Source organism: Capra hircus, assembly GCF_001704415.2.
Source record: "Capra hircus breed San Clemente chromosome X unlocalized genomic scaffold, ASM170441v1, whole genome shotgun sequence".
Classification (NCBI taxonomy): domain Eukaryota; kingdom Metazoa; phylum Chordata; class Mammalia; order Artiodactyla; family Bovidae; genus Capra; species Capra hircus.
This window is the reverse complement of record NW_017189517.1, coordinates 19,470,913-19,492,917: the sequence shown is the minus strand read 5'-3', so window position 1 is coordinate 19,492,917 and position 22,005 is coordinate 19,470,913.

Genomic DNA, 22,005 nt, shown 5'->3' with positions numbered 1-22,005 from the left:
AAGTACAAAGAGAGGTTCCAATTAGGAATGCAAGGATTGATGGGATTACAGTGAAAGCTTGGACAAAAATTGGTATGTTTGAACAGGCTTTATGTGAAGTAGTTATGTCTCTTTCACTGTATATAATATGTAATATGGGAATGGATATTGTGGCTGACCAAAGAACAGTTCCTCTACCTAGCATTGTAAAACAGAAGGCATGCAAATCTGCCCTTCAACCAATATTAATTGGACATGCTAAATAAAAATGAAGAAGTTTCCTGAGACACAAAGTATACAAAAAGACATGGAGTGCTGGGACAGACAGAGTCTTTGTATAAGAGCCATACATGGAGCCTAGACTGGGTTCATGGCAGAAATGCCTGCGAACAATGACAACTGGAACTTAGAACTAGAGAATTTCCATTTGAGGGGGTAATACTAACTTGAAATCAACATTAATTGAAACTGTTCTTATGATTGAAGGACAAAAATAATTTTGAAACTGGAAATATCCAAAATGTCATGGGTGATTTTGGAGAAGAGTTTCTAATGGGAAGGCAGTGCTCAGAAAAGTTCCATCATAAAATGGAAATGATTTATACTATTGAGAAAATGTAGGCAGTTACTCAGTTTATTAAGCAGGTAGACTCATTTCCCCCAGTACTGACTTGGGAACCATGCAAGGACCTGCCAGATTTTATTGTCACTTGGAAGGAGCCTTTAAACAGATTTAAACTAAACACCAAAGAGCTGTTTGGTTTATGGATGACAGTTCCAAAGTTAATGAACAACAACCTATTTGAAATGCCACCACTGTGATCAAGGAAGATAAAACCAAAACAGCTCAATGAGCTGAGTTTTAAGCTATTTGTCATAATATTTTGGATTTTACTGTCTCATAGGCAGTGGCCAATGCCCTGGCTATTTGGCCAAAAAGAGGGCAATGGAAAACTATCCTAGGAAGGGTGTGCCCCTATGAGGCATGGCCCTACGGAAAGAAAGAATTAGAGAATTTAAGGGATACATTAAAATAGAATATGTCAAGGCCCGCCAGAGAATCCTCTTCCAAGTTTGAAATGTGATTGGAATCAGCTAGTAGATATTTTGATCTGTTTACCTAAGGTCCTATTTGACTCCATGAAATGAATGGATATAGGGTAACTGCAGTAATGCAGAGATAGACTGAATCTAGACATGTTCCTCTTGCCACCTTTGAGGCCTAAAATGCCAATAAGAGTTGTTCTGTTTGCCAGAGAGACAGACTGCAGATGCTTGGTGGGAGAAGGGGTTTTAAAGTAGCTTAAATTCAGACAATGGCTTATAGCCTCAGGGTGTTACCTAGGGATCCCAACAGAAATAGACCTTGAGTCTGGGCTGAGCTTTGCTCACCCAGTATTAGACATTCACGTTTACTTAGAGTACTATAAAAAAGCTGAAACAGAAGATATTGTAACAATTTGTTAAATTATTAATTTGTTAATAAATTTGTTAATTTGTTAAATTTTAAAACCTCTGAGTCACATTTCTTCAGACAAGGAGCACATTTTACAGCCCATAATGTCTAACGAGGCAAAGAAATATTCTGAGAGCAACAGTTTGATAAAAATTTGGTGCTGCTAACTGAAACACCAGTTGTCTAAAATGGGAAGAGATAGGGGCCTCAAGGGCTGACTTATGTGCTTTGGGGATATGTGCTCACCCTCAACATGAGAACTGCTAAGGGAATGTCCCCATTAAATTCTCACTTGTTTCTCTGGGTCTACAGAAGAGGGGAAGAAGGAAGATGCTGGCATGACTATACAGTTCTTCCCAGGAGGGGAGGATGCTTGTATGACGACTACACTTTTCCTACCCCACATAAGTTCAGCTCTCTTTTTCTTACATGATACAGTGAACTTTGCAGGTGGTGCCAGTGGTAAAGAACCTTCCTGCCAATTCAGGAGGCATAAGAGATGTGGGTTCCATCCCTGGGTCAGGAAGATCTCCTGGAGGAGGGCATGGCAATTTATTCCAATATTCTTGCCTGAAGAATCCCATGGACAGAGTAACCTGGTGGAGTACTGTCCATGCGGTTGCAAAGAGTCAGATAGGACTGAAGCAATTTAACATGCATGCACAGTGATCGGAGGGCCAGAGCTGAAACTACAAGTGCCAGAAACACTTGTAGTGTTTCTGATTTCCTAAGCAAAAATATATATATAACTTTATATTTAAACCTGCATATCAAAATTCTTAACCAGGTTATTCCTTCACCCCACCTGGCAAAACTGGATTTTATAATGAATGCAGCTATAGTGCCTAGTGATTAAAATAGCCCATTAGTTCTGTCCCTATGTATCCCTACCCTATATGAATGGGACGAGGGGGAGGTACTCGCTAGACTATTGCTGCCTACAATCTAGACCAGCAAGGTGACGGAACTTAATGTTCCTTCAAAATGTGGGAAACATTGGGTATAAATAGAGATAAAGAGAAATAGTAGCTAAGGGTAAAGGATTGAATAAATGTGTTAAATAAGAGAGAAATACATTATTAGATTAATATCTTGAAAGAGGTTCAGATCAAGAGATGATATTGTCTTTTAGCTAAAATCTATCAGATTCTTTGAGAGTCCTTTGGACTGCAAGGAGATCCAACCAGTCCATTCTGAAGGAGATCAGCCCTGGAATTTCTTTGGAAGGAATGATGCTAAAGCTGAAACTCCAGTACTTTGGCCACCTCATGCGAAGAGTTGACTCATTGGAAAAGACTCTGATGCTGGGAGGGATTGGGGGCAGGAGGAGAAGGGGATGACAGAGGATGAGATGGCTGGATGACATCACTGACTTGATGGACGTGAGTCTGAGTGAACTCTGGGAATTGGTGATGGACAGGGAGGCCTGGCGTGCTGCGATTCATGGGGTCGCAAAGAGTCGGACACGACTGAGCAACTGAAATGAACTGATCTGATCTGATCAGATTCTTGAAAGGGTAAAAGCATATATTAATATTACTGAGTCTATGCCTGCTTTTGGAACCTGACAAGATCAAATGGAGGCCTGCAAATCTGACTGGTCCATCCTGAGAGATATTTTCATAGGATATGGTGAACTGAACTAATTATGACTGAATGAACTCTAGTAATATGCCAGTATCTTTTGACTTTGATGATATTTTACTGTATGGGCACTGTGGTTAAAAATCAGAGGGTTGCCCATGGTATAATAAAAAATATATACATTTGGTTTTTGTCCCTGGCCCTTGCACAGAACTCCTCAAACACTTGGAATTTCCTGAGTGATTGAGTGTCTTTTGTTATTTATAATAAGCCCCTTCTACTTACAGGAGCTTATGCTAATGAAGTGACTCTTGGCAGACCCTAGATAGTTTCTGCATGGGCTGGCTGCCAGAGAAATGAAGCACATGATTAAAGGGTAGCTTTCAACCCCACTCCTCAATTTCCACAGAAAATGAAGGGCTAGAGATTGAGTTTAATGACTAAGAGCCAATGATTTCATTAAACATACTTACATAGTAAGACTTTGTTAAGTACCCTTGAACAATGAAGTTCAGGGAGCTTCTAGGTTGGTGAGCACATCAATGTTCTGGGAGGGTGGCATGCCCGGAGAAGGCAAGGAGGTTATGTGCTCCTCATCCCCATTCCTCCATACCTTGCCCTGTGCATCTCTTCCATTTGTCTGTTTCTCAGTTGTATCCTTTATAATAAAACTGTAATTTTAAATACAGCTGACCCTTGAACTCACGGGTCAACTTATACATAGATATTTTTCAATTTTAAATACTGCAATACTGCATGATCTGCAGTTGGTTGACTCTACCATTACAGCCATGAATATGGAAGAACCTGAATACAAAGGAATTTTGATTGTATGAAGAGTTGGTACTATAAAGGGTCAACTGTATAATACTTTTATAACTTCTATGGGTTGTTCTAGTAAATTATTAAATCTGAGAGCTTCATTGTAGGAACATCCAAATTTATGGCTGATTGGCCATAAGTTGGCCAATAGGATTTATGACTGGCATCTGAAGTTAGGGCAGTTTTTTGAAACCAAACCTTGACTTATGAGGTCTGCATTAACACTGGTTAATGTAAGAATTCAACTGACTTCTGGGACACACAGTGTTAGAGGATCGAGAATTTTTCAAATGGCAAGGTATTTAGTGTCAGATAGAAACAAATAGCAAGGGACTCTATGTAGCACTGTGTCTGCAGTAAAAGGATACAGACGGGTCTAGGAATCAAGGAGTAGAAGTAAGATAGGCTCTGCATATTATCATTCCCAGTGACTCATTAGAGGATTCTGTGCTTTCTGTACCTGCAACTCTGGAATCTTCAGAGAGAGAGGTCTCAAAGCGGGTTCATCTTTACTGTGTGCCAATAAATTATAATCTATAATTACCACTAAGACAGTTTAGACTCTTTGTGTTCAGGGAACAAGCCGGAATAGAAGTTATTATTTGGAGCAGAAGTGACTGATAATGATAACAAGAGAGAGGAAACAGGGCTACTCTTACACAATGGGGGAAGGGAAGAATATATTTGGAATCCAATGGATCTATCTGGGTCCCTATTGGTATTATATTTCCTTGCCCTGTTGTAACTAACTGGACACATGCAACAACTCCTACAAGGTAAGGATATGATTACTAGGGTTTAGACTCCTCAGGCATGAAGTTTTGAGTGACACCACATTGACCCCCAAGACCTATAAGATGATAGCTAAGGATGAGGGCAATTTAAAATGAATAAATAATAGAGGAGGGAAGAGATGAGAGCTTGAGACCAACTACAATAGGAACTCTAGTTTGTCCCACTAGCATCTCTCTTCTAAGTCTCATCAGGAAGAGAGGTTCAAGAGAACTGTGGAGGAGCTGTTTCCCTGATCTTATATGGAGAAGTACATCTGCGCAATGCAAGTGGTGGGCTGTGGCCTCGTTGAAGGTGCCCGCTTCACATTTTCCCTTCAAGAGAACCTGCTGCAGGATAGTGACCTCAGCATCATGGCAGCATAAGATGCGCCATCTTTTAATCCCCTCCTTTTAAACAACAAATCATATGTCCATTTGCAAACAAAGGTGCCTTTGTGAAAGCTGTTGAATCTAGTACATACACCAAGAGACCTAGAAAGAGTCTCACCCACCTGTGCATCAGGTAATAGGCATACAGACTTTGGTGAGGACTATGGAACCAGCAGAGCCAGTGAACCTTCCCAGATCCTTCTCAGGGCAAAACAAAACCTCTACAACAAAAGAAACACTCAATAACTAAAACGGCAAGCTATGGGATGAGAGAAAATATTTGCAAACCACATTTTGAATAACGGCTTAGTATTTAAAATATGTAAAGAACTCATACAACTCAATAAAAAAGAACATAATCTGATTTAAAAAAGGGCAGGGTGATTAAATAAACACTTTCCCAAAGACATCCAAATAGCCAACAGCTACAGGAAAAGATGCTCAACATCAATAATCACTTCAGTTCAGTTCAGTCACTCAGCCGTGTTCGACTCTGTGACCCCATGAATCGCAGCACGCCAGGCCTCCCTGTCCATCGCCAACTCTCGGGGTTCACTCAGATTCACGTCCTTCGAGTGATGCCATCCAGCCATCTCATCCTCGGTCGTCCCCTTCTCCTCCTGCCCCTAATCCCTCCCAGCATCAGAGTCTTTTCCAGTGAGTCAACTCTTCACATGAGGTGGCCAAAGTACTGGAGCTTCAGCTTTAGCATCATTCCTTCCAAAGAAATCCAAGGGCTGATCTCCTTCAGAATGGACTGGTTGGATCTCGTTGCAGTCCAAGGCACTCTAAAGAGTCTTCTCCAACACCACAGGTAAAAGCATCAATTCTTCAGCGCTCAGCATTCTTCACAGTCCAACTCTCATATCCGTACATGACCACAGGAAAAACCATAGCCTTGACTAGATGGAACTTAGTCGGCAAAGTAATGTCTCTGCTTTTGAATATGCCATCTAGGTTGGTCATAACTTTTCTTCCAAGGAGTAAGAGTCTTTTAATTTCATAGCTGCAGTCACCATCTGCAGTGATTTTGGAGCCCCCCAAAATAAAGTCTGACACTGTTTCCACTGTTTCCCCATCTATTTCCCATAAAGTGATGGGACCAGATGCCATGATCTTTGTTTTCTGAATGTTGAGCTTTAAGCCAACATTTTCACTCTCCACTTTCACTTTCATCAAGAGGCTTTTTAGTTCCTCTTCACTTTCTGCCATAAGGGTGGTGTCATCTGCATATCGGAGGTTATTGATATTTCTCCCGGAAATCTTGATTCCAGCTTGTGTTTCTTCCAGTCCAGCGTTTCTCATGATGTACTCTGCATATAAATTAAATAAGCAGGGTGACAATATACAGCCTTGATGTACTCCTTTTCCTATTTGGAACCCATTTGTTTTTCCATGTTCAGTTGTAGATGTTGCTTCCTGACCTGCATATAGATTTCTCAAGAGGCCCATCAGGTGCTCTGGTATTCCCATCTCTTTCAGAGTTTTCCACAGTTTATTCTGATCCACACAGTCAAAGGCTTTGGCATAGTCAATAAAGCAGAAATAGATGTTTTTCTGGAACTCTCTTGCTTTTTCCATGATCCAGCAGATGTTGGCAATTTGATCTCTGGTTCATCTGCCTTTTCTAAAACCAGCTTGAACATCAGGGAGTTCACTGTTAACGTATTGCTGAACTCTGGCTTGGAGAATTTTGAGCATTACTTTACTAGCATGTGAGATGAGTGCAATTGTGCGGTAGTTTGAACATTCTTTTGCATTGCCTTTCTTTGGAACTGGAATGAAAACTGACCGTTTCCAGTCCTGTGGCCACTGCTGAGTTTTCCAAATTTGCTGGCATGTTGAGTACAACACTTTCATAGCATCACCTTTCAGGATTTGAAATGAAATAGCTCAACTGGAATTCCATCACCTCCACTAGCTTTGTTCGTAATGATGCTTTCTAAGACCCACTTGACTTCACATTCCATGATGTCTGGCTCTGGATGAGTGATCACACCATTGTGATTATCTGGGTCATGAAGACCTTTTTTGTACAGTTCTTCTGTGTATTCTTGCCAACCCTTCTTAATATATTCTGCTTCTGTTAGGTCCATACCATTTCTGTCCTTTAACAAGCCCATCTTAGTCCATCTTTGTTCCCTTGGTATCTCTAATTTTCTTGAAGAGATCTCTAGTGTTTCCCATTCTGTTCTTTTCCTCTATTTCTTTGCATTGATCACTGAAGAAGGCTTTATTATCTCTTCTTGCTATTCTTTGGAACTCTGCATTCAGATGCTTATATCTTTCCTTTTCTCCTTTGTTTTTCACCTCTCTTCTTTTCACAGCTATTTGTAAGGCCTCCCCAGACAGCCATTTTGCTTTTTTGCATTCCTTTTCTATGGGTATGATCTTGATCCCTGTCTCCTGTACAATGTCACAAACCTCATTCCATAGTTCATCAGGCACTCTGTATATTAGATCTAGGCCCTTAAATCCTTAAATCTATTTCTCACTTCCACTGTATAATCATAACGGATTTGATTTAGGTCATACCTGAATGGTCTAGTGGTTTTCCCTAATTTCTTCAATTTAAGTCTGAATTTGGTAATAAGAGTTCATGATCTGAGCCACAGTCAGCTCCTGGTTTTGTTTTTGTTGACTGTATATAGCTTCTCCATCTTTGGCTGCAAAGAATGTAATCAATCTTATTTCAGTGTTGACCATCTGGTGATGTCCATGTAGAGTCTTCTCTTGTGTTGTTGGAAGAGGGTGTTTGCTATGACCAGTGCAGTTTCTTGGCAAAACTCTATTAGTTTTTGCCCTGCTTCATTCCACATTCCAAGGCCAAATTTGCCTGTTACTCCAGGTGTTTCTTGATTTCCTACTTTTGCATTCCAGTCCCCTATAATGAAAAGGACATCTTTTTTGGGTGTTAGTTCTAAAAGGTCTTGTAGGTCTTCATAGAACCATTCAACTTCAGCTTCTTCAGTGCTACTGGTTGGAGCATAGACTTGGATTACTGTGATATTGAATGGTTTGCCTTGGAAACGAATAGTGATCATTCTGTCATTTTTGAGATTGCATCCAAGAACTGCATTTCAGACTCTTTTGTTGACCATGATGGCTACTCCATTTCTTCTGAGGTATTCCTACCCACAGTAGTAGATATAATGGTCATTTGAGTTAAATTCACCCATTCCAGTCCAGTTTAGTTCACTGATTCCTAGAATGTCGATGTTCACTCCTGCCATCTCTTGTTTGACCACTTCCAATTTGCCTTGATTCATGGACCTGACATTCCAGGTTCCTATGCAATATTGCTCTTTACAGCATCAGACCTTGCTTCTGTCACCAGTTACATCCACAGCTGGGTATTGTTTTTGCTTTGGCTCCATCCCTTCGTTCTTTCTGGAGTTATTTCTCCACTGATCTCCAGTAGCGTGTTGGGCACCTAATGACCTGGGGAGTTCCTCTTTCAGTATCCTTTTTTCCTTTTCAGTATCATTTTTCCTTTTCATACTGTTCATGGTGTTTCAAGGCAAGAATACTGAAGTGGTTTGCCATTCCCTTCTCCAGTGGACCACATTCTGTCAGACCTCTCCACCATGACCAGCCCATCTTGGGTTGCCCCACAGGCATGGCTTAATTTCATTGAATTATACAAGGTTGTGTTCGGCTGAGACCAGCGCACTAAGTGCAGGCGGCTGTGACTGGTGCACTAAGCACTGCCGAGAGGAGCTGCCCCACATCCAAGGTCAGGGACAGAAGCTGGGAGGACCCCCATGCCCGAAGGGCAACAGCCAAGAGGAGTTGCCCCACGTCTGAGGTCAGGGGCAGCGGCCGAGAGTGCCAGGATGTGGTGGCGCAGGAACGACTGAGAGGAAGGCCAGGGGTGGCAGCCAAGAGGAGTTACCCAGCGTCCGAGGCGGGGGCGGTGGCTGTGAGAAGCCACCCCATGTCCAAGGAGTGGTGGCTGTGTGGGCGCAGGAGGGCCTAGAGGAGCTATCCCACTTTGAAGGTCAGGAAGGGTGGCGGTGAGGAGATACCCTTCGTCCAAGGTAAGCAGCAGCGGCTGCGCTTTGCTGGAGCAGCTGTGAAGAGATACCCCACGCCCAAGGTAAGAAAAACCCAAGTAAGATGGTAGGTGTTGCAAGAGGGCATCAGAGGGCAGACATACTGAAACAATACTCACAGAAAACTAGTCAATCTAATCACACTAGGACCACAGCCTTGTCTAACTCAATGTCTAACTCAATAATCTTTAGGGAAATACAAATCGAAACTACAATGAAGTATCACCTCACATCTTTTAGAATAGTATCATCAAGAACACGAGATAACAAATGTTGGCCAGGATGTGGAGAAAAGGGACCTCTTACACACTGTTGGAAATGCAAATTGGCTCAGCCTCTACGGTTGACACTCCTCCACTCTTATGTATAAACCTAAAGTATATACCCAAAGCAGGATATTGAAAAGATATAACAGTCCCATGCTTATTGCAGCCTTATTCACAACAGCCAAGATATAGAAACAAATTATGCTTGTCAATAGATCAATGGATAAAGATTGGTGTATATATAGTCAATGGAGTATTAGCCAGTTATGACAAAGAGGGAAATCGTACCATTTGCAACAACATAGGTGAAACTTAAGGGCATTATACTGAGTGAGATAAGTAAGACAGAGGAAGACAAAATGCTGCATGATATTTATATATGGAATCTTAAAAAGCTGAACTTGTAAAAATAGAATGGTAGTTATCGGGGTTGGTGGGTGGGGGAATTTGAGAGATGCAGTTAAGCATGTATGTGTGTGCGTGTGCTCAGTCATGTCTGACTCTTTGCAACCCCATGGACTGTAGCCCTCCAGGCTCCTCATCCATGGTATTTTCCTAGCAAAAATACTGGAGCGGATTGCCATTTCATCCTCCAGAGAATCTTTCTGACCCAGGGATTGAACCCTCATCTCCTGTGTCTCCAGCAATGCAAGTGGATTCTTTACATTGAGCCACCAGGGAAGCCCAGTTTAAGGGTACAAATTTGAAACGAGTAGGTAAATAAGTCCTAGAGAACTAATAGACAGCCTAATGATTATAGATGATAATAATGCATTATAAACTTCAAAGTTGCTGAGACTAGATCTTAATTGTGCCCACCGCAGAAAAAAAAAAAAAAGATAATTATGTGACTTGATAAAGGTTTAGCTAGCTAGTCATATTGCAATATATTAATGTATCAGGTCAACATGATGGACATCTTAAACTTATCTATTGTTACATGGCAATTATAGTCAATAAAAATTTAAAAAAACACAAGCTTATGAATCCATAAAAAACATAAATGATCTTAATGTATATTGTTACGTGAAAGAAGCCAGTCACAAAAGACTACATACTGTATGATTCCAATTACATGATATTCTAGAAAAGGCAAATTTTTAGCGATATTAAAAAACTAAAGGTTGCCATGAGTTGGGGTTGCAAGGGCAGAAGGATTTGAATGAGTAAAGCATAAGAAATTATTTAATACAGTGAAATGCTTCTGTATGGTACAATAATGGTGAATACATGTCACCATGCATTTGTCAAAACCCATGGAACATTACAGCACAAAGTACAAACCATAACACATGCACACTTTAAAAAATAATTTAGGAGTTCATGAGGATGAAATGAAAAATATAACAAATAATATTAATTTATTGCAAATATATGGAGCTAATTCGCTGAAGGAAGTGATAAGATACTGACCGAAGTAAGTTGTCAGAAAAAAATAAATTCTACCTCAATAAATGTAGATTAAACGGACAGAGGAACCTCTAAGAGAAGTGCATTCTCTTTCAGTTCTTGGAGTCAAGAGTCCAAATGAGTCTCATAAGCCTAAAGTCAAGATGTTCAACAGTGTTGGCTCCTTCTGGAGGCTCCAGGGAAGAATGTGTTTCTTATCTTTTCCAGCTTCTTGTGACTGCCAGCATTACTTGACTTCTGTTTCTGTTGTCACATTGCTTTTTCTTATTCTGTAGTCAAATCTCCTTCTGCCTCCCTCTTTTAAGGGCATTTATGGTTACATATAGTGTTCACCCAGATAAGGAAGATAATCTTCCCATGTCAAAATTATTAACTTCATGATATCTGCAAATTTCTTTTTGCAATATAAGATTAACTTCACAGGGACTAGGACATAGATATATTTAGGGCCGTTATTCAGCCCAGCACACTAACCGTGAGAAAAGACATCAGACATATTCCATCTGACAGATATTCCACAAAACATCTGGCCAGTAGGCCTCAAAACTGTCAAGATTATCAAAAACAAGCAAAGTCTGAGAAACTGTTATAGACAAGAGGAGTCTAAGAGATGATAACTCCATGTAGTAAAATATCCTAGATGGAATCTCAAAGAAAAAAATACCATTAGCTAAAAATTAAGGATATCTGAATAAAGTGGGATTCTGTAAATAATAGTGGTCTATATAGGATTATTAATTATAAAAAATATACTAGATTAATGTAAACTGTTAATAATAAAGGAAATTGGATGTATTGTACATGAAAACTGTGTACTATCTACCATTTTTAATAAATAAGTTCAACATCTTTTATTTATAGTCTGATTTCAATTATGCTCAGAACAATGTAAGTCTAAACAAAGTCCAAGAAGAAGCATATAAAATATGCAAAGTCAATTTTAATTGATGGTTGCTGGTCTAAGACATGATTTTCATATTAAAAGCAAATATGTAATTATTATTAATATAAATTAAAATTTCCTTGAATTTTGAAGCTAAAAATGAAATTCCAGTATTGATGGTCATTGTGGATCATGGAACTACTTGTGATCATAAATGATATTACAACTAGCCACCTTGTACTTAAATTTTGGTTGCACTTCAAATTGTTTATTTAGGACAGACTCCAAGAAGCAGGTAGAATTACTAATAGATATGATAATTTAAGAAAGATTATATATATTTATTTTCCCATAAGCCAGTTCACTGCAAATTTATCCACTGCTTTTCTGTCTAGCAAGTTTTTCTGAATCTAGAGATTATTTAAATATCTACCTATATTTTTTCTGATATTTAAGCCTGTTAATATATAATATTAAACTTTCCCATCTTGTACTCATACAGAAGAATTTTAAACTTGGTTGTTAAAAAAGATGGAAATTAGGAGAGTAAAATTATCTTTCCATAATGTTTTGGTTATTGATTCTTCAGTTTATTTACTTGCATCAAAAATCTGAAACCATGAGTAGCTTATTTTTCTTGATCTTTAAACTGAAGAAATGTTCCCAAATGAGCACTTGCAGAGATTAAAGTCTGTTTTTCATTTAGGTAAGCTCCTCCAACTTCAGGTTGAAGTTCTCTTCAGTTGAAACTAAAAAAAAAATATGTCCTTTTGGGAAGCGAGGTTTAGGTGCTTATGATAGCTCTGGCAATATCTTGATGACTTTCCCAATGGATATGTACCCAGGACACAGGAAAATATTCTTTTCAAAGAACAATGTTTGATCTAGGACAGTTTATGATAAAATGTATTATAATCTATTTGTTTTCAATTTATATTTATTTAAGAAAAATTTAGATGTTTGACTAGATCTGTATTGTTAACAACTCTTGACCACACGAAATAATTGTTTTAGTAAGTGGTGTTGCACAGCTAAAGGATGATCTGGAAAACTACAGACAATCTTGAAATTACTTGTTTCCACTCCTTGTTCTCCTGGTAACATTAAGAGGTGAAAGTCTCAAGAACCTACTGAAAATGTTAGATGTGTTAAGGCTTAATGGAACACTCTCTTATCATGCTACAAATAAGCGAATCACAGAATCATAGAGTGAGAATGCGATTCTCTGTTGACAATGTTAAACTAACTTGTTTAAAAAGAATTTTATACAAAAGTTTTAAAATATTCTATTCTCAAAAATATATCTTGCATGCTCAATGGATAACAACAAAGATTATTTGCATGTAGTTAGAAAATTATTACAGTCCATGTAATAAAGGGTAGCTTAATGGCAGTTGAGAATTCTACCACTGAACCACCCAGTCACCAAAATGGTAGCTTAATGATCTATCATATAACAGTATTAAAATATTATTCCATTCTCACATTGCCTTTATTCTTTGAATTTAAGTCATAAAAGACTAAGTTCTGTTTCCTCAGGATGGAGAGTGGGGAAGGCATTATTTGAGAAGATAACTCAATGTATTTTTAAAATTATATTTAATTTTCAAGCATACTAGCTCTCCTCAGTGTGAATTGGATCAAACCCACTAATTCTGAACTAATCGGTGCCCATACTTCAGGTCAGGTAGCACTGCATTGATATCCAGTGACTATTTTCTCATAGAGATTATATGTTAATTTTTTCCTTTTACTTTCTTTAAATCTAAATCATTGAATGTATTAAATATTCATAGAAGAAGAACATTTTCTTTTTCTTAATATTTTATTTTATTGGAGTATAGTTTATTTATAATGTTGTTAGTTTAGGTGTACAGGAAAGTGGTTCAGTTTGATAGATATATATATATGAATGAAAAGAATGGAATCATTATTTTTTAGATTCTTTCCCATATAGATCATTACAGAGTATTGAGTAGAGTGTGCTATACAGAAGGTCTTTGTTGGTTATCTATTTTATTCTAGAACATTCTTTATTCTAGAATGTTCCCTTCTTGGGAACTGGGATAAAGATTGATCTTTTCCAGCCCCGTGGCCACTGCTGTCTTCCAGATTTGCTGCGGATGGTGACTGCAGCCATGAAGTCAGAAGATAATTGCTTCTTGGCAGGAAAGCTATGACAAACCTAGACAGTGTGTTAGAAAGAATAGCTATCACTCTGCCGAGAAAGGTCTGTATAGTCAAAGCTATGGTCTTCCCACTGGTCATGTATGGTTGTGAGAGCTGAACCGTAAAGAAGGCAGAGCACCAAAGAATTGATGTCTTCGATCTCTGGGGCTGGAGAAGACTCCTGAGAGTCTCTTGGACATCAAGGATATCAAACCCGTCAATCTTAAAGGAAATCAACCTTGAATACTCATTTGAAGGGCTGATACTGAAGCTGAAGTATTTTGGTCACCTGATGCGAACAGCCGATTCATTGAAAAAGTCCCTGATGCTGGGAAAGATTGAGGGCAGAAGGAGAAGAGAGCATCGGAGGATGAGATGGCTGCATGGCATCACCAATGCAATGAACATGACCTTGGGCAAACTTCTGGAGATGGTGAGGGACAGGGAGGCTTAGTGTGCTGCAGTTCATGGGCTCGCAAAAAGTCAGACATGACTGAGCCACTGAACAACAACAAATAATATATTAACCAGATGTTTAAGTTGTCACTATAATCAATCTGTTCTCACATGTCATGTGTACTACAACAGTGATCTAACTGGTCCCTGCTTGGTATGCTGGTCCTCTCCTTTCCTTTATTTCCATACTGCAATAGAATGATGTTTTCAATATAAATTGGATATATTTAAATTTATATCTGCTTACTATTGCATTTAGGATAAAATCTTAACTCTTTTATCATAGCCTTTTAGGAACTGTCCCCTAGACTTCATCTTGTATTACTTTCTCTGCTTCAGACACATACACCTCTGCCAGTTCCTCACACATAATAAGCTAAGTCCTGCTTAGGGCCTTGGCATATGCTCCTCCCTCAACTTGAAACACTTTCCTGAAATCTTTACATGACTGACTTGTGTTATTTATGCCTCAGGTTAAATTTCACCTACCCAGAGAGGCCGTCCCTAATGTTCCCTCTAGAAAATACCACCACCTGACCCTAAACCTTCTTATCACAGAGCCTTGTTCATCTCCTTCTGAGCACTTGGCCACACCCTGTAATTGATGCATTCATTTAATTACTTCAATTATACCTGTCTTCCCCATGAAAATGGATGTTCCAGGAAAGTCCACTTGGCTTGTACACTAATGTATCAACAGTGCCTAGAAGTGTACTTGGCACAGAGTTATAAGTGCTCAATACATGTTTTTTGAACTAATGGATTTAACCTTTTTAGTACTGTGTTTTGTATAAAAAAAATGTAACTGAAATTTATTCCTAATTAAAAATGCATTTCTTATCATTAAAAAATCAACACTTCAAAATTAATACTTGTAGTCATAATGTTTAGTATTGATATTTTTAGCTGCATGTCTTATCACTTGAATGCTGCTTATTTCAAATTGCCATTCAGAAAAAATGAACACTGCATTTTAAACTAGTAAAGATTTAAAGCATATACTAAAATGCTATAAACTTTAGTACAGCAAATCTGTCATTTATTTATAGTAAGTCACCGATGATATGCAACGTGTTTTTTCCTAACTGTACCTGTAATTCATTGTTTCTAAAATATTTACAATTTGCTAATCTCTCAATAATATTTCATTTTGGCATGATAAGAAAAAATATCATTGAAATTGAATACCTTCCCATAGTCAATGTGCTCTGATGAACTTAAACTATTTTAATCCTGATTTTCAACTACTTTAAGGATAAACTGTAGCTATACCTTAATTGCTAAGCATTTCTTATAACTATATTAAAATATAACAGAACCATACTATATTATACAATTAAATGTAGCTTTATTTTATTATATATAATGTATAGCTATAAATATACATAATGAAACATTGTATGCAGCTCTAAAATAACATTTTTAAAACAATGGAAATTTATATTAAGTTAAGAAGCTTATTATTTGTTGGAATTTTATTGTTGTTATCTTTTAGTTATCAATTTCTAATTTATTGAGATGTGGTCAAAGAATGTGATCTGTGTGATATGGATTTTTGAAATTTATTGAAAATGGCATTTCACACACATTATATACATACACTTGAAAATAATGGGTATTCTTTGCTTGGATTTATAAATGTTTACTACATTAAGCAGGGCTTCCCAGGTGGCACAATGGTAAAAAATCTGTCTCCCAATGCAGGCGATGCAAGAGATGTGAGTTTGACCCCTGGACAGGGAAGATCCCCTGGAGTAGGAGATGGCACCCCACTCCAGTATTCTTGCCTGAAAAATTCCATGGACAGAGGAACCTGATGGACTACAGTCCATGGGGTCACAAAGAGTCGAACACAACTGAGCCACTGAACACACACACACATTAGATTAAGCATGTGTGTTTATTAAGTCTCTTCATTGCATTTTGAATTCCGTATCTTGACTGATATTTTGGGATTTCTCTGGTGGCTCAGATGGTAAAGAATCTGCCTGTAGTGCATGAGATCCGGGTTGGATCCCTTGGTAGGGAAGATTCCCTGGAGAAGGAAATGGCGACCCACTCCAGTATTCTTGCCTGGAGAATTCCATGGACAGCGGAACCTGGTGTGCTACAGTCCACTGGGTCATAAAGAGTTGGACATGACTGAGAGAATAACACACTGATATTTTAAAAGCTTTTTTTGATCTCTCTTTTATTATGAAGGTTATACTTATATTCACGTGTTTTTAAGCCAATTTCTTCTTGAAGAGACATAGCATTTTATTTCAGAACACTCTAAAATTGTGGTTTTCAGATGCTGGTATACACCAGCATCATCTTGGATTGGTGGTCCCACTCCTGGAAATTCTGATTCAGTAGGTCTGAGGTAGGTTCCAAGAATTTTCATTTCTTACAAATCCCCTGGTGATGCTGATGCTGCAGGTCCGAGACTGCATTTTGAGAACCATTGCCCTAGAAGTGGACTTTCATTCTGGATGCTAACTATAGTCATGTTAGGGAACTAAAAATTAAAAATATCAGAGTTTGGGCCCCAAGTATGACCAGAAAGTTTAAGTGTAGGATTCAGACTCCATAAATTTAAGATTGCCCAGGTTAATCATTGTATAGCAGTTGAGAAACATTAACCTAAAACATGTTTGAATCAATCTGACTCAATGTGTGATTAATATTCATCAAAGAGTAGTTTCTCCACATTTGGTTACCTCTGATTTGACTAGAAATGTCCCCTTACTAGGCTACTAATGCCCACATTTCAATTTCCTGATATTTTTCAGTTACACAGACTTCACTGAATGAATGTTACGTGTGAATCACTATACCAGCTTGCTTTTTTTTAATACCTACTTTTGCGTTTCTTTGTCACATAGTTCTTTATCTTTATTTCAATTCATTATTATCTGAATAATAATCATCACAATGAAAATAATAATGATAGTATTAGCTATGTATTGGGCACTGTTATAAGTGCTTTCCATGTATTAACTCATTACTCATAACAACCCTATGAGGTAGGAATTTTTATTTCTATCATACAAATGAGGAAATTGAAGCAAATACAGTTTGAGTCAGTTAACCAAGGTCACCATTGTATTATAAGTGGCTGAAATTTAAATTTATATATGCATTCTACTTTGAGCTACTAACAATCACAAAGCATCTGTAAAATTAGTCACTAGTAAATAATTATTATCCAAAAATTAATTCACAGTTTTTCTTAAAAATTATATCTCCCATTGTTTGTTTTAGTATGAATGCTTAATGGAGTATCATTCTATTTTTTTTTATTCTGAAAAGGCAACCGTTCTCAGTCATAGATGGCATAAGTATTATTATTCTTTGATTCTGTACGTTTGAACTAGTGACAACATTTTTTATTAATCTGTATAAATCAATGTAAAACTGTCATATAGTCTTTTAAATTTTTTTTTATATTTGGCTGCATCAGGTCTTAGTTGTAACACATAGGGTCCTTTTTGCGGTATGTGGGCTCTTCCTTTTGGTGTGTGGGCTTCTCTCCAGTTGTGGCATGTAGGCTCCAGAGCCCGTGAGCTCTGTAGTTTGTGACACGTGGGCTCTCTACTTGAGGTATGCAGACTTAGTTGCCCTGTGGCATGTGAGATCTTAGTTCCCCGAACAGGGATGGAATCCATGTGTATATTGGAAGGCAGAGTCTTAACTGCTGGACTACCAGCAAAGTCCCTATCTTAATATTCTTATACTGCAATATATAAAATTCTTTTGTCTGACAAATAATATTATATACATAGAACACATGCTGTATAGGAAACATTTTTAACCTGTCTTTTGTTTATACAATATGCCCAGAATATTGCTAATTAGTACACATATTAGTCATCTGGGGATGTTAACAGAATACCACAGACTGGGTGGCTTTAAAAACAGGAGATTATTTCCTCTTAGTTCTGGAGAAACTAACAAATACAAGACTAATGTTTGGCAAATTCAGTTTCTGGGGACATTTCTCTTCCCAGCTTTCAGAAGAAAAGCTAGTACGTGCTCACATGATCTTTCTTCTGTTGTGTGCACGTGAAGAGAGAGAGCTTTCGTGTCTCTTCCTCTTTTTATAAGAACAACAGTTTTTCCAGATTCAGTTCAGTTCAGTTCAGTCACTCAGTCATGTCTGACTCTGCGACCCCATGAATCACAGTATGCCAGGCCTCACTGTCCATCACCAACTCCTGGAGTTCACTCAGACTCACGTCCATCGAGTCAGTGATGCCAACCAGCCATCTCATCCTCGGTTGTCCCCTTCTCCTCCTGCCCCCAATCCCTCCCAGCATCAGAGTCTTTTCCAATGAGTCAACTCTTCTCATGAGGTGGCCAAAGTACTGGAGCTTCACCTTTAGCATCATTCCTTCCAAAGAAATCCCAGGACTGATCTCCTTCAGAATGGACTGGTTGGATCTCCTTGCAGTCCAAGGGACTCTCAAGAGTCTTCTCCAACACCACAGGTCAAAAGCATCAATTCTTCGGCATTCAGCCTTCTTCACAGTCCAACTCTCACATCCATACGTGACTACTGGAAAAACCATAGCCTTGACTAGACGGACCTTAGTCGGCAATGTAATGTCTCTGCTTTTGAATATGCTATCTAGGTTGGTCATAACTTTTCTTCCAAGGAGTAAGGGTCTTTTAATTTCATGGCTGCAATCACCATCTGCAGTGATTTTGTAGCCCCCTAAAATAAAGTCTGACACTGTTTCCACTGTTTCTCCATCTATTTCCCATGGAGTGATGGGACTGGATGCCATGATCTTTGTTTTCCGAATGTTGAACTTTGAGCCAACTTAGGGCACTAATAATTACCTGCTCCTAAACTGATGATTTTCATGACTTAGACTTTTTGCTTGCTGGATGTATATAGAGTGAAAAGTGTTAGTGGCTCAGTCCTGTCTGACTCTTTGTGACCCCATGGACTGTAGCCACCAGGCTCCTCTGTCCATGGAATTCGCCAGGCAAGAGCACTGGAGTGGGTTGCCATGCCTCCCTCCAGGGGGTCGCCCCAACCTAGGAATCAAACCTGCGTCTCCTGCATTGCAGGCAGATTCTTTACCACTGAGCCACTGGTGAAGCCCTGATATGATCTTGTTGTTCAGTCACTAAGTCCTGTCTGACTCTGTGATCCCATGGACTGCAGATGCCAGGCTTCCCTGTCCATCACTATCCCCCAGAGTTTGCTCAAAGTCATGTCCATTGAGTTGGTGATGCCATCCAACTATCTTATCCTCTGTTGTCCCCTTCTCCTTCTGTCTTCAGTCTTTCCCAGCATCAGGGTCTTTTCCAATGAGTCGGCTAGTTAACCTTAATTACTCCCTTACAGAGGCTATCTCTAAATCAGTCACATTGGGGATTAAGATTTCAACATATGAATATTGTGAGGGAGCCACAATCTAGTCCATAACAGTACCTAAAACTATTATTACAAAAACATAATATTGTATGCATAAAAATTTTGCATTCTAAAAACTTGAGAATAAAGAAGAACAAGTGACCATTTTGACATATTAAGTAGCTTCTGAAATGAGGATTTATTTTGAGATTCAGATCCTAATTTTTAAAATAAAGTTTACATTACAGACCCAAAATTAGTTTGTAGTCGCAGGTGTAAGGCACAGTGAAATGTGAGGGTTTGCTGTGAGTTAAATTGGATCACTTTATATATTTGTATAGAATATCTAGATAGAATGGCTATTTGGGAAGAAGCAAATGGAAGTATAGACAAAATTAATAAATCAAAAATTTGTAGTTCATTGTTGTGAGATTATATAAGTTGTTTTTAATTCAGCATTTGATTTGCTAAGTTCAAGAATATTGAGTGTATTAAAGAAATAAATGATAAAATAAAAAGGAAATCTTATTGAAATAATATTATCTGTTGCAGGCATATAGAAAGACTAAACTCTACATATATTTACGTACTCCTGAAGAGACAGAATTGTTGGGCTTATAGATATTGAGATATTATGGTTTACAAGAAAAATATATTTGGTCCTTCAGATGACCATGGTCTTTATTCATGGTTCCTGGCTCACAGCTCCCCAAACCTTGGGGATTTCCTGAGTGATAAGAGTAATGGGATAATATTTTGTTTCTTGTCCTCACTTCCTGAAACCACTTCCCAGAAAGTGACTTTGGTTCCCATCCAAAGGTGGGGCCTGGTTGCTAGGAGAACAAACCATGTGATTAGAGAGTTGGAACTTTTAGTCCAATCTCCTGACTTCTGGGGAGGGTAGAGGCACTTGAAATTGAAGCAATTGCCATTGGCCAATGATTTAGTCAATTATGACTAAGTAATGAAACCTCCACAAACACTTCAAATGACAGCTTTTAACCCTTTTTGAAGAATTTCCACATGGGGGAACTGGAAAATTCCTTGTACCACCGTGCCAAAGCCATGAGCTCCCATGAGGACAGAAGCTCCTTTGTTCCAGACCTCAGGTCTATGTATTTCTTCTTCTGATTATTGATTTGTATCTGGTAATCTAGTGAGTGGGCTTCCCTAGTGGCTTAGTGGTAAAGAATCTACCTTGCCAACGCAGGAGATGCAGGTTCGATCCCTGGGTCGAGAAGATCCCCTGGAGAAGGAATTGGCAACCCCCTCCAGTATTCTTGCCTGGAGAATCCCATGGACAGAGGAGCCTGGCAGGCTACAGTCCATGGGGGTCACAAAAGAGTCAGATACAACTTAGCAACTAAACAACAACAACCTAGTGAGTAAACAGGTTTTCCAGAGTTCTGTGAGCAGTTCTAGCAAACTGTTGTTGCTGCTGCTGCTAAGTCGCTTCAGTAGTGTCCGACTCTGTGCGACCCCACAGGCAGCAGCCCACCAGGCTCCCCTGACCCTGGAATTCCCCAGGCAAGAACACTGGAGTGAGTTGCCATTTCCTTCTCCAATGCATGAATGTGAAAAGTGAAAGCAAAGTCGCTCAGTCGTGTCCGACTCTTAGCGACCCCATGGACTGCAGCCTACCAGGCTCCTCCGCCCATGGGATCTTCCAGGCAAGAGTACTGGAGTGGGTTGCCATTGCCTTCTCCTCTAGCAAACTACTCAAACCTAAGTAGAGTCAGGACTTCTGAGGTGGCTCAGTGGGTAAAGAATCCTCCTGTCAATGTAAGAGATATGGGTTCGTTCAGTCCCTGGGTTGGGAAGATCCTCTGGAGAAGGAAATGGCAACCCACTCCAGTATTCTTGCCTGGAGAACTCCATGGAGAGGAGCTCTATGGGTTGCAATCCATAGGGTCTCAAAAAGTCAGACACCACTGAAGAGATTTAGCATGCAAGCAATGTAAAGAATAAGACTCACTCTTTCCCCTCATACCTCTATACTTTAGAAGTAATTGGGAGAGGCCTCCTGGCTCACAGTGACTGGACTTGGAAACAGTTATAAGATAGCAGGCCAGTCTTGATCCATCAGCCATTCTGGGAAACAGACCAGGTGCACAGGTAATACAGAGAAAGGATCCTATAACTCTATACACCTGGTACCAGCTTGTGCTATGGAAAAGCAGGGGCCCTGCAGACTGCTAAGATGCCCCTACTCTGGCTGACCTTTTATTGTCCTAAGATGCACAAACATTTATAAAGATTATAAACTCATTTTATACCTGGCTGAGTTTTTACCTAATCCTTATTTGTCTCTGACTTCTCATATTTTAATGAAAACAATGTTTGTAAGGCTCTGTTTTGCATGAAAACAAAAACAAAACCAACTGTAATGTGTATGTGTGTATGTGTTTGTGT